Source organism: Peromyscus maniculatus, chromosome 11, assembly GCF_049852395.1.
Source record: "Peromyscus maniculatus bairdii isolate BWxNUB_F1_BW_parent chromosome 11, HU_Pman_BW_mat_3.1, whole genome shotgun sequence".
NCBI classification, from domain to species: Eukaryota; Metazoa; Chordata; class Mammalia; order Rodentia; family Cricetidae; genus Peromyscus; species Peromyscus maniculatus.
This window is the reverse complement of record NC_134862.1, coordinates 19,871,762-19,884,184: the sequence shown is the minus strand read 5'-3', so window position 1 is coordinate 19,884,184 and position 12,423 is coordinate 19,871,762. Positions and strand designations below refer to the sequence as shown.

At 43.9% G+C, this 12,423-nt stretch overlaps 1 long non-coding RNA gene across 1 annotated transcript; it reads right to left on the bottom strand.

Annotated features, from left to right (window-relative positions):
* Positions 1–521: 521 nt before the first annotated feature.
* LOC121821214 (uncharacterized) lies at positions 522–7,168 on the bottom strand. Its single transcript, XR_013043186.1, has 3 exons — positions 7,143–7,168; positions 3,819–3,910; positions 522–688 (listed from the first exon to the last, which is right to left on the bottom strand). It is a non-coding gene; the product is annotated as an uncharacterized LOC121821214 (long non-coding RNA).
* Positions 7,169–12,423: the final 5,255 nt, after the last annotated feature.

Genomic DNA, 12,423 nt, shown 5'->3' with positions numbered 1-12,423 from the left:
AAAAGTTGGGCATGGTGGCGCTTTTCTATAATCCCAGTGTTAAGGAGGTAGAGATAGCTGGATCCCTGAGGCTCACTCAGGCAGGCAGTCTAGCCAGTCAGTGAGTGACCCTGCTACAAAAAATAAGATGGAGAACAATTGAGAAAAGCACCTGATATCAACTGTTGGTCTCCATACACATGTGTACCCACGTGCACATGTACACACATCAATAAACACACATAATCACACAAACACCAAGGCAGCTTACAGAAGAAAGAGTTTATTTGGGTTACAGTTCCCGAGGGAAAGACTCCATCATGGTGGGACAGGCAAGCTCCTTGTACAACAAGCCCAGAGCAGAAAGAGTGAACTGCAAATGGAGTGAGTCTTTAAACTCTCAAAGCCGGCCTCTACCGATGTACTTCCTCCATCAAGACACACCTCTTAAACTTCCCGGACAGCACTACAAGCAGGAACCAAGTGTTCACGACAATGGGGAACATTTCTCATTCAGACCACCCCCTCTCCTGCCTCCGCCGCTGCCACCTCCACCTCCTCCACTGCCGCCACCGCCGCCGCCGCCGCCGCCGCCACACACCCACACCTATGCAGATATTGTGCTGGGTTGAAATGCCGTGCTCTGTTTGAGTCATACAGCTGTTTCCCGTATCACCTGGGGTGGACAGTAGTCTCCAGAATTTTTTGGCTAAGACATAAGAAGGTGAAACAGCAACCGTCCTTTCAGTCATTTGCACAGTGGCGTGGGCTTGGTGTTCTGGATAAAATCGTCATTCAGGTTCACGGGCCGTGAGGGCAAATAGCACAGCTGCTAAGAGCATGGAGCCCAGAAACTGGCTGTGCTGCTCACACAGCCGTGAGCCTTGGCACCCGCGCAGCAGCCCGCCCTCTGCCTGACTCCTCGTTCGCAATATTAGACTATTAAGTGCTTACTCTACTAGGTCACTGCGAAGGTTAAATGGGCTGGCAATGCCAGCTGCACAGAGCTGTGCAGGGCCCACTGTCCGTGTGCCTACATTTTCCTGCGTTTAAAGCCAGAATCGTCAAGGAACAGTGGCTCGGGTTGCATCCCCCTCCCACCATGCCTGAAAAACCTCTAAATTATTTTTGTAGCTGCCTGCAATTTTGTTGTTGTTGTTGTTGTTCTTCCTCCTAATACTTTCTGCTTCCTTGTAGACATTCTAAAAACTCAGGGACTGATAATTGCTTTTAAGTAAATTTGGCAAAAGTGCATCTTCTTTACTCACCCCAGAAGAGAAGTCCGATTCTCTATTTTATGTGTGATTCCTGGGCATCTTTGGAATTGTGCCTTTGAAGGAGTTGTGCTGAGGGTTCATGATGGTTGACTCTGAAGTGCTAGCTTAGCTCATGTTGGTTGTTCTGCATAAGTCTTTGCTCTTTTGAATGGGTTGTCAGCCTGGACTAGCAATGGAGAGGCTAAAGCTTTCCTTACTCTGCCCCACAGGGGCCATACTAAAGCAAACACTACTGCTTTTCAACTCTCTCTCCCCCTGTAGGAGCAAGGAGGAGGTAGATGTAGTGATCTGGATCTGATTTCACACAGAACTTAGACCACCATGATTGGTTTGTAGCCCACGTTCCAGAACAATTGCTTGGACAGTGAATTTTGTCTTGGCCAATTCTTCTTTCAAAAAAAAAAAAAATTAAAATTACATTGATTTGATGTGTGTGTGTGTGTGTGTGTGTGTGTGTGTGTGTGTGTGTGTGTGTGTAAGCCTGTGTTTCACTCCTCTGGGGCCAGTCATCCTGTTTTCTAGATAGAGCCTCTCTTTGTGCTGGAGCTCACTAATTAGATCAGGTTGGCTAATCAGGGATTCATCTGTGTGGAGCTCAGTCTTTGTAGCCTAGGTGCATGCCACCATGTACAGGTTGTTTTTTGTTTTGTTTTCACCTGGATTCCGGGAGCAGAACTTTGGTCTTCATGGCAAGAATTTACCAGCTGAGCTATCTCCATGGCTCCCTTTTTAGTTTCTGGGAATTCCAGGACTTAGGATTTTGTTTGCCAAGGAAGATGGCCATTTAACAGGGTTCAAGAAAAACAAAACTACCATATAGGACTTCACTGCTGAGTTATGCTGTGGAATGCCAGCCTCTGGAGTAATTTCTTCTGTGGTGACCAATCTCCAAGACATAAAACCAATCGTTTGTGGCCCCTCCATCCTCAAAGACCTAACATGCACAAAGTATTCCAAAGTTGTCCTTTTTGCTCCTTGCTTTCTTATAATGTATTCTCTGCTTCCTCTACTCGGAAAATAGTTGCTCTTTTAAATATAGCTCGTAGTACTTCCGCATGGGCCAAGAACCATCGGTTAAGGGAGCATACAATCAGAAACTCTATATAAACATTGGTCTTCCCCTGCTGCGGGACCGTGACCACATTTCCTATCCCTGACCTTGCACACACCTTGTCAGCTGTGAGTCACTCATTCAAAGGGAGGCTTCTGAATGCTCTCCTGTTTCCTCCTGTTAAAAGCTCCAACTGTTACCGACCTGCTATTGTTCTCCCTCCTGGGGAACGCCTTTGTGCTAGACCGCCCAACCACAGTGTCTGTGACTCCAGGAAGAAGAGCCAAAGAATCCCGGAGAGGCCAGATGGCTCTTCCATTCTCTCATGCCAAAACTGGCATGTCTCTGAATGTAAGATTTTCACACAGATGCTCGAAAATTATTACTCTGGCAAAGAAATCAGTCTCCTACTCAGAAGGCATAACTGTTTAAGGTTGGGGTTTGCAAAGGCTGTGCCTTTGTGCTGGCTAAGGATCACGTAATAATCTGCCCAGAAGGCCAAAGAAGCATTAATGTTTCCAAGAAGAACTGGTTGAGCCCTATGTTCTTTTGAATAAGAAAAATACATTACCTGATGTATCAGTACATTTCCTGTTACAATAAAGAAAAATCCAAGGCTGGGTACTGTTTGAAGAAAAGAGGTTTATGTGTTCTAGGCCACAGTTGTAGAGGTGGAAAGTTCAAGTAACATAGTACTGACTCTGGTGAGGCCCCTCCTGACTGTACCAAACCATGGTGGGTAGCCTCACAGGGGGAGCCCATAGGTGAGGAGGGGCATCACTACCACTCTCTCCTTTACATACTCTCTGGAGTCCCATAGAAACTCCCGATTCCTATCTAAGAACACCAGCCTTCTACCAGACTCCCCTCAAAGTCCCCTTTTCCTGGCCATGCTGAGGATAGATCTCCAATATGTGAAATCTCAGGGAACAAATCCTGCTCTAACCATAGTGGTAACATGCTTTCATGAACAGGAACTAGGAAAAAACTGTGCTTCTGTATTCTGTCTCCTAAAACATTTTCTATTGAAGGTTGATTCAGTTCATTGTAGACGAACAGAGATCTATCTGAAAAACACTGGAAACATCTACAAGAGACTTGGATGCTGTTTGCACAGCTGTTTAAACTTATGTATCAACATTTTTCATTCAGGAAGAGGTACATGTATTCCCAGGCCATTGTCCCCGATGAGAAGCCAGGATTTCCCAATTCTGGGCTCTCTCTGAAGGTTTCTAGTTGCCAAAGGGCAAAACTGTATTTGACTACAGTTTATACAAGAGCTTCCTATGGACATGTGAAGGTTTGCTTTCACAATTTGAACACAGTCTCTGTCTGGGGAAAAGGTTCATAGTGCAGTTCCAAGAAATATTCCTGGAATAGTAACTACATCCCACCACAACCAGCAGATAACCATGAAATGTTTCCTAAGACCAGGAGTTATGGAGGGGGAAAAAAAGGTAGAATATACTGTTTAAAACAAAAAGCAAAACCTGGGGAGTAACTCTACCTACCAGAAAACTCCTAGCACAGAAGTCAGGAAATTTCAGGTCAGCCATCAGGAACGTGTCTTGAGGGAGCATCACAGGGCACTGAAGTTTTAGACCTGTTGAAACTATGCTACTCAGCTGTCTTTATAAAAGGGCACAAGGACAGACAACATGTGCAGGAATGGGTTCAAATAAGACTTCGTGGAACCCCAACATTTTAATTTTCATATAGCTCTCATATTCATGAATCATGACTTCTTAAACTTTTAAAGGATCTGAAAAAATTTATCTTTTATGCTATAACACACACACACACATGCACACACAACAGGAGTCAGGGTAGGGAAATAGTGTGTCTGTCTCCAGGATCCCATAAAATGATATAAAGAGACATCAACCCCCAGACCTGCTGTGGTTTGGATGTGAAGTGTCTGCCAAGTCTGAACACTTGGCCCCCAGCTGGTGGCACTGTTTGGGAAGGCTGTGGAACCTTTAGGAGGCGGAGCCTCATTGGAGGAAGTGAGTCACTGGGGGTGGGACTCGAGGTTTTATAACCCAGACTCACTTCCACCTGCTCTCCACTTCCTGACTGGGGACACAGCTGCTTCCCTGCCCCCACCACGATGGAATGCCCCTTCTTAAACTGTGGGTGAAAACAAGCAGGTGCTTCTGTCAAGGCAATGAGTGAAGTAGCTGGTAGAGGACCTGAAGAGCCATGTGGTATAAAACCCTGTAAAGTCTATATCATAGGAGACCTTGAAAGTGGTATAAAGACTCTGATGAAAAGACTAGGCTCCCATTATTTCCACATTCTACCTCCTGTCACACTCATGGCTTAAATCACGCTGATCAACAGCAGTGATTGTCAAAGCAGGGCCCTTAAACAGCATCCCTGGGCTGTGCATTAGAGACCCACCCTTAGGCTTTAGGCTAACCTACTGAATCAGGGAGTAGAGCCCGGAAGCATGACTCTTCTTTTGAGACATGGTCTCACTATCTAGCTTTGGTTGACTTTGAACTCATTATATAGACCTGGCTGGGCTCTGCTTTCTGAGTGCTGAGATTAAAGATGTGTGCCTTCACATCTGGCCTAGAAATCTGCACCTTAACAAGTGCTGTGGACAATTCTCAAAAATTCTGTTTAGAGAGGCACTGGTATAGGACCAGGCAAGGTGGCTCAGGCCAGGATGTTCATTGAACCTCTGCTGTGATTCACCCAGACGTCCCTGAGGGTCAGCCTTGGCTTCCTCATTGTAAAATGGGGTGGGAATAGGATGATGGAAAAATACACACTGGTGAGCAATTTAAAGGAAATAGTGACAGTCAAACAGTAAGATGTTATTCAGGCCTCTTTTTCTAATGACCATGGCTAGAGAAAGGAGAAAGACCAAGATTTGAAAAGTTCTGTTTATAGAGTGATGCTCCACCATCTTGGGGTGGGTTATCTGTGGCTGGACCGGAAGGACTCAGACAGAAATAGAGAGCTCAATTGTGTTTGGAGAGCATGGAGTTGATAAACCCCAAAGATGAATAGGCACAAAGAAACAAAGAACATCCTACATGCAGGGAGACTCCAAAGCAGGCAGACAACCCCTTGTACCTGGACCAGCTCAAAGGCATGCTCTGAACCCTGGACTGTTGCTGTTGGGGCCAACAGGAGTTGCGTGAGAACATTGAGACAGAGTGGAGATGCCGAGCCAGAGGTGCCGGAAAGTTTCTGGGATCTTGGCCTTCTCCCTAAATTTAAGGCAGGAGGTAAGCCAACTGTGCTCCCGTCCAGAGCACCAGTGTTCCCAGCCGAGCCCACACTGCACTGGCAGCTGTGAGCATCAAGGTGAGTGGTGCCATGGAATCTGGCCCTTCACAGGCCTTCGACTAGTGTTGTGCCTGTTTCTAAGACTGTCAAGATGTTAGAATGAATTCTTTTGTGTACAGTGGGGAGTTTTAAAAATTTATCTTTACTACTACTACTATTGTTGTTGTTGTTGTGTATATGTGTGTGTATGAAAGAGACAGAAACAGAGAGACAGAGAATGAGACGGGGACTGTACATGAGTGTGGGTCTACACTTGCCACAGCCTGAGCATGGAAGTCAAAGGATAACTTTGAGAGTTGGCTCTCTCCTTCTGCTGTGGGCTGAGGGGTTGGTTCTCTCCTTCTGCTGTGGGCTGAGGGGTTGGTTCTCTCCTTCTGCTGTGGGCTGAGGGGTTGGTTCTCTCCTTCTGCTGTGGGCTGAGGGGTTGGTTCTCTCCTTCTGCAGTGGGCTCAGGGGTTGGTTCTCTCCTTCTGCTGTGGGCTGAGGGGTTGGTTCTCTCCTTCTGCTGTGGGCTGAGGGGTTGGTTCTCTCCTTCTGCTGTGCGCTGAGGGGTTGGTTCTCTCCTCTGCCATAGGCTCATGTGTGGTGGGCCATAAGAATATATTATAGAGATCCAGTTGTGTATTAAAGCTATACTTTGACCAGCCAAGGGTCTGTATAAAGGCAAGCCATTTATTATGAATATTTGGTGTTGTCCAGCCTTTAATATTTCAGCTGTCTTCTGCTATGAAATTCTTGTGTGGCCAAATATTTCCAGGCCATTTGGCTAACAGTTCAGCTCCCCATACTTGCCGGGCTTCGAGGTAACTAACGCCCCCACTGAGCCTAGGAGACAAGCTGGCTGGAGACACATAGCTTTGTTTCTTGTGCTAATGAAGCTCAGACATCCTCTTGCCTTGAGGCCTAGAGGCTCTCCAGAGCAATTCACTAATAACAAAAGAGGTTTTTTACATATCAAGGTGGAAGGTAGAGCAACATTCCTGAGAATGCAGAGAACTGCATGGCTTTGGGAAAGACAGACAGGCATTTTTCTGTAGAGTAGACAGAACCATGGAGAAGAGAAGAACACAGAGGTAATGTAGATGGTAAGGCAGAACTCTTGAGCCAGGAGTAGAGAGCAAGTAGAGATGGAGGGAGAAGAAACAGAGGACGAAGACGAAGCTAGAAGCATAAGAGCTTAATCGTTAGCAAGACTATGAGAGGGAACTGGATGGAACTGAAGCTATGGAGATAGGATTTTATCCAAGAGAAATAAAGAACTTGGTGTATCTAGATTTATTCTTGTCCTGAATGCCTGACAGAGCTGTAGCTGTATGGATAGAATTTTGTCTTAGAGGAATAAAGTTAACAGACATAAGAGCATAGTAGATTTTTTTCCCTCAGATATCCCATGCCAGACATGGTGAAATTCCCAGTCCCTGGGAAATCAATACTCAGGTGTTGATGTAACCAATCGTCTTATTAAAATAAGAAACACAGAGCCAATGTAAGAGAGAAAGCAGAGAGGTCAGAGCTCAGAGATAAAATCTTACCTCCTGCAGTGCTCCTAACTTCCCCAAGAGAGAGCTACTTCCTGTTTGTCTGTGTTTAAATAGTCTTTCTGTTCTGCCTTCTCATTGGTTCTAAACCCAACCACATGACTGCCTCATCACTGCCTGTAAGTACCGCCCTCCAGGTCTTAAAGGCATATGTCTCCAATACTGGCTGTATCCCTGAACACACAGAAATCTACCTAGCTCTTCTAACCATCACGCTCTTGCTATGGCTCTAATAGCTCTGACCCCATGGCAACTTTATTTATTAACATAAAATTAAAATCACATTTCAATACAAATAAAATATCACCATATTTCCCCTTTTCTATTTTAATAAAAAGAAAAAAGGCAAAAGGTTATAACTAACAAAAGAAAAACTATATACAAAAGTACAATAACTATATACAATATATACAAGTAACAAATACCTAAACGATGTCTAGTCCATTTGTATTTGACAAATCAGAGAAAATAATTCCCTTATCTATCCTATTTTAGTAAGTCCAAAATGTATCTAATTCACTTTCTATCCTAATTAATCTTCAACTATAACTAACTAATCTTCAACTCCCTCAGAGACCCAAGAAGGAAATAATATTAGCTAACAAAAATAAAAACAGGAAGTGCATGCAAGCAACTTCCAAAAAATTTGTGAGTTGACAGAAACAGCCAGCTGCCTGGACAGTCACCTGAGGTTTCTTCGCAGTGTTGGGGCATCATCTTCAGCCTATAGGCTTAGCGTATCTGACAGACTCATTTGTGATGTAGGATGTACACAAGGTCAACAGTTCAACCTCACATTGGGTGAGAGTAGTCCATGTACCAGAAACACCTGAATTCTACTAGTGTCATGTCATGATTCAGGATTTTAAATTCTGGAAATTGATGACAGTTTTTGAATTCAGCTGTCCATTCTTCTTGGCTGTGTATATATGGCTTCATCTCAGCATCCCCTTCTTCTCCACATCCCTCTATTAAATGCCAGTCTACTATTGAGAGGCGTGAGCTTTCAGTTGCTGTTCCATTGCACAACAGAAGCCATCGGCCCACTGCCTGTTCAGCTGCCTTCTAAGAAAAGGGCACTGTACCTTTTCCAGATTGTGAAGGCCACTTCAGGGATGGTGCCATATTGTCCTGGCCTCAGAAGATGCCTTCTGATAAAGCCATAACCACACTTGTTTGGGCAGGAATTGGTAGTCCTTTGTTTCGTGTTCTGTCTGTCCATTTTGTCCTGTTGATTTGAGGATACTTTGTTGTCCAGTGGCTAACTTTTGCCACAATGAAAGTTAACTCCATATGCAGTTTCTTCAATGCCCATATTGTCTCTGAAGTAGATTGGTACTGCCAGGAGCCGACATGTCTCAAAAAAGAAAAATTTCTAAGTTATTAAAACATTTTAAATGCCATATTCGGTAGATCTCTGAAGGGTTTGAAGATGACCTGTCTAAAATATATCTGCTCAATTTTTAAAACATATCTAATATGACTACAATTTCTATTGTAATGTCTAACTACTTTCATTTCTTTATATCCTAATAGTTGGTAATAATGTAAAGTATTTAAAACTAGCAATTGTCTTTTTCTTTTCTTTCTTTCTTTCTTTCTTTTTTTTTAAAACAAGAACCTTAAATCTAATCTCCTTTGCTTAGCCTTTTTCCTAAGCCTTGACAACAATGTATAATCAACCCCCCTAAACACTGAAAATTATCCCAGACCCAAAACCCATTAAAAAGACCAAAAAAAAAACCACCCGCCCCACACCACCTCTTTGGGAATGTGGGCGTCATTCTTAAAATTGCTTCCTGCTGGGTATGGGCGAAGTTATCTTTATCCTGAAAGAAAAATTTTAGATTAATTGTCAAATTCTAGGAAAGGTAACTATATCCTTCATTATTATCCAGTCTATGTATAATGCCAAAGTTCAGGGTTTATCTCAAGTCCTTATTCAAGTAGTCTTTGAGACTGGATCATCTCAGCTAGTCATCTCAAAATTGCTCTGAGCACCTTGTAGTTCAAAGCTGATCTGTAGATGATGTTTGTCAGTTCAGTGATATTATTATTGTCCATGTGGAATTGTTGTTGTTGTTGTTGTGGGGCCCCATCTTCTTTCCGGAGACTTCAGTTGATGTTAGGCCTGGCCGTGATTTCCTGCAGAAAACTGATAAGAGACTCGAACACAAAGACATATATATGCAGCTAATTGAAGCCTTTTTTCTAGAATTAGTTAGTACTCTATATGACCATTCATATCTTAACAAAGTTTAAAATGTATATGTATATATTAATCTTGTAAATTTTGATATAAAATTTATACTTTAAGAAAAGTTTAAAGAATCAGAATAGAATCAAAGATTTGAGATTAGTAATAGAATAGTCCCTTAATTAATTTGGCTTTTGTCCTGTACCATAGCAGAAAATGGCTCTTTTATTCTGGCATGATACAGGGAGTTTGTATTTTCATTTTAACAACATGCTTGAGTTTAAAGAAGGAGAGAGCCATTCTCCAACTCCAAAGTCAGCTTTAAATTTTAATTGAACTGGGACTATTAGAAGACCAATAGTGTTAAATCTTTAGAGAAAAGCAGAAACAAACATTTAAGAAGACATAATTTTTTTTTTTTTTTTTTTTTTTTAGATAATATATACCCATACGCCATTTCACTGTTTCCTGGGATAGATGATTTGTCCCTTTTCTTCAGTTGTCTCATTTGTCTTGTGTTCTTCAGATTCCTTAACCTTCATCCTCCTAAAAGACAAAAAACAAAAACCTTTCCCCAAGACTAATTTTGGGGATGTTCCTTTTTGGCAAGTTATTATCTGATTAAATGAAAAGACATGTGTTACTGGTACAAGTTAGTTTAAATTGGATGTTCATGCTGGTTGATGAACTATCACTTCCTCTAATTAAGAGGTTTTTCTTGTTCAAATTGAACCTTTATCAATTTTGATGGTATCCACAGCTTATCTTCTCCTGTAGAAACAAAAGCAAAACCTCGTCCCCAACGTAATACATACCCTGGTTTCCATTCTGAGGTCAGCACATCCTTAAAGTATATAGGCTGATTTAATTCTGTAGTTTTTTCTATTATCCAATGTCTCTCTGCAGCTGTTGTTCCTTTCTCATTGGCATTCAGAAAATTCAAAGTTAATAGAGCATTATGCAGTCTATTTCTGGGGGTTTTTGTTACTCCTTTCTGTTTATTTAGCATATCCTTTAGAGTTCTGTTTGATCTTTCTATAACTGCTTGACCTGTAGGATTATGTGGTATACCTGTAATATGCTTTATTTTGTAATAATCAAAAAACTGTTTCATTTTAACAGAGACATATGATGGAGCATTGTCAGTTTTGAATTGTCAGAATTTCATAAAAAACATCACTCAGGGGTTGGTTCTCTCCTTCTGCCGTGGGCTCAGGAGTCAAACACTGGTTGTCAGGTCTGCACAGGAAGTGCTTTTGCCTGCCAAACCATCTCTTTGGCCTGTAATAAAGGCTTTGAATGGCAAATTCCACTGTTTCTCACTTAAATGATGATCATGAAGGTTGTGACCCTGTTATGGCCTCTCAACCAGGACATCACTGATAGATCCACAACACGCCCCCACAGTTGTGCATGTCCGGTGGACCTAGACACTTCCGCCTAGCCAGTTCCGGGTCAAAATAGCCATTTCCGGGCCAAGGTGTCTCACATAACCAGGACCCAGTAGTTTTGCATGGTTGCCTAAGAGCATGCAGCACGACCATGTGATCTACATGCATGCGTGGAGTAGCCACATCGACCTGTGCATGCATGCACCACCCAGCCTTTCTAAGCCTGTGCCACATTCCCGGCTTCCTTCTTCTTCTTCTTCTTCTTCTTCTTCTTCTTCTTCTTCTTCTTCTTCTTCTTCTTCTTCTTCTTCTTCTTCTTCTTCTTCTTCTTCTCCACACACGTGTCTCTTCACAGGCCTGAGCACTGGTCTGTCTCTCTCAGCTTAATAAAACTCTTGTTTGTGGATTCTGTCGTGTCTCGTGACATTTCCTCACAGGGTAAGAGCGCCGCTAAATAACTAACAATCACCTCACAGGCCCTTACCCGAGAGCAGCTGGTTTGAAACACCTGAGGGAATCCCTTTCCTACTTGCCCTAGGCTTGAGAAGTTATATTATAATATCTACAGCTGAAAATATTCACCTGTAACATTTGCCTAGTCTTGATTTTAGCCCCAGTGGACATCAGATCCCATGGTCAAAAGTGAAGAAAGCCCTGTGTGTGGTGGTGGTGGTGGTGGTGGTGGCAGCTTGGATAACTCCAGTCCAGGCCTGGACTTTGTGTTTAAAGCTGACCATGTTCAGTGACATGAAAGGGCCAGGGTTGCGTTACTGCAGTCCTTGATCATGCCCACAGGACATGACCTGGGATGGAAAACGTCCAGGTTTCTGAGGCTGGACGGTGCTGGGCTGCAGATCCACACCCTGTGCTGTCTCAGACTCCCCTGGAGGGAACCTGGCAGGGACACCGGCTCAGCTGTAGAGGGGCGCGCTGGGGACAGGGAAATAGACTGTTAGGGAGACTGCAGTGAGGTTGAAGTGCCATCTGAGGGGATTCCAACGAGACCCTGGTTTGTGGGGCGGAGGTCTTGGCCACCTCAGCCTTCCAGCTGCCTACACACAGTGGGCAGAGACTTCTTGAGGAAGCCCGAGCTTCAGCTCAGTGCTGTCCTTTTATACGCCAGGCAAGGCACCATGGGAAGGACCTCTGGTTCAACCTTTTACAGAAAACATGGGTTGTGATTTTCATCTCCTCTTAACTCTCCAAGCACTAGGAAAAGAGAGAGCGCATGCCTCCAGGGGCCTCCCTCCCCTGACGCTTTCACTCAGAAGCAGCCATGGCACATGCACAGTTATACCAGGCAGCATGTTGAACCTCAGAGTAAGGCAGACCATGCCATCTGGCACCTGGACTTCTCATCAGATGCTTTGTTTGAACGTTTTTCCTGATCCCGTTTGCATTGCAGTCAGTCCTGCAGAGCGGAATGTGAGTGGGGGAACATTCTTCTTAGAGGGAAAAATCCCATGACCTGGTCCACAGCTGAACTGGAGGCCAAAGTACACAGGGCTCTGGGTGGCTGTGCTGACACAGCGGGAGAGCCCGCTCTGGGACACATTAGAAGTCACAGCATGTACCCTGGAGAAGCCCTCGATGGCCAGATAAGTGACTACTTTAGATTCCTTAGGTAGAGGAGACATTGACCGACGTGACACTGGGTGGCTGTGGTGGTCTGATGGGCCTGAGCAGG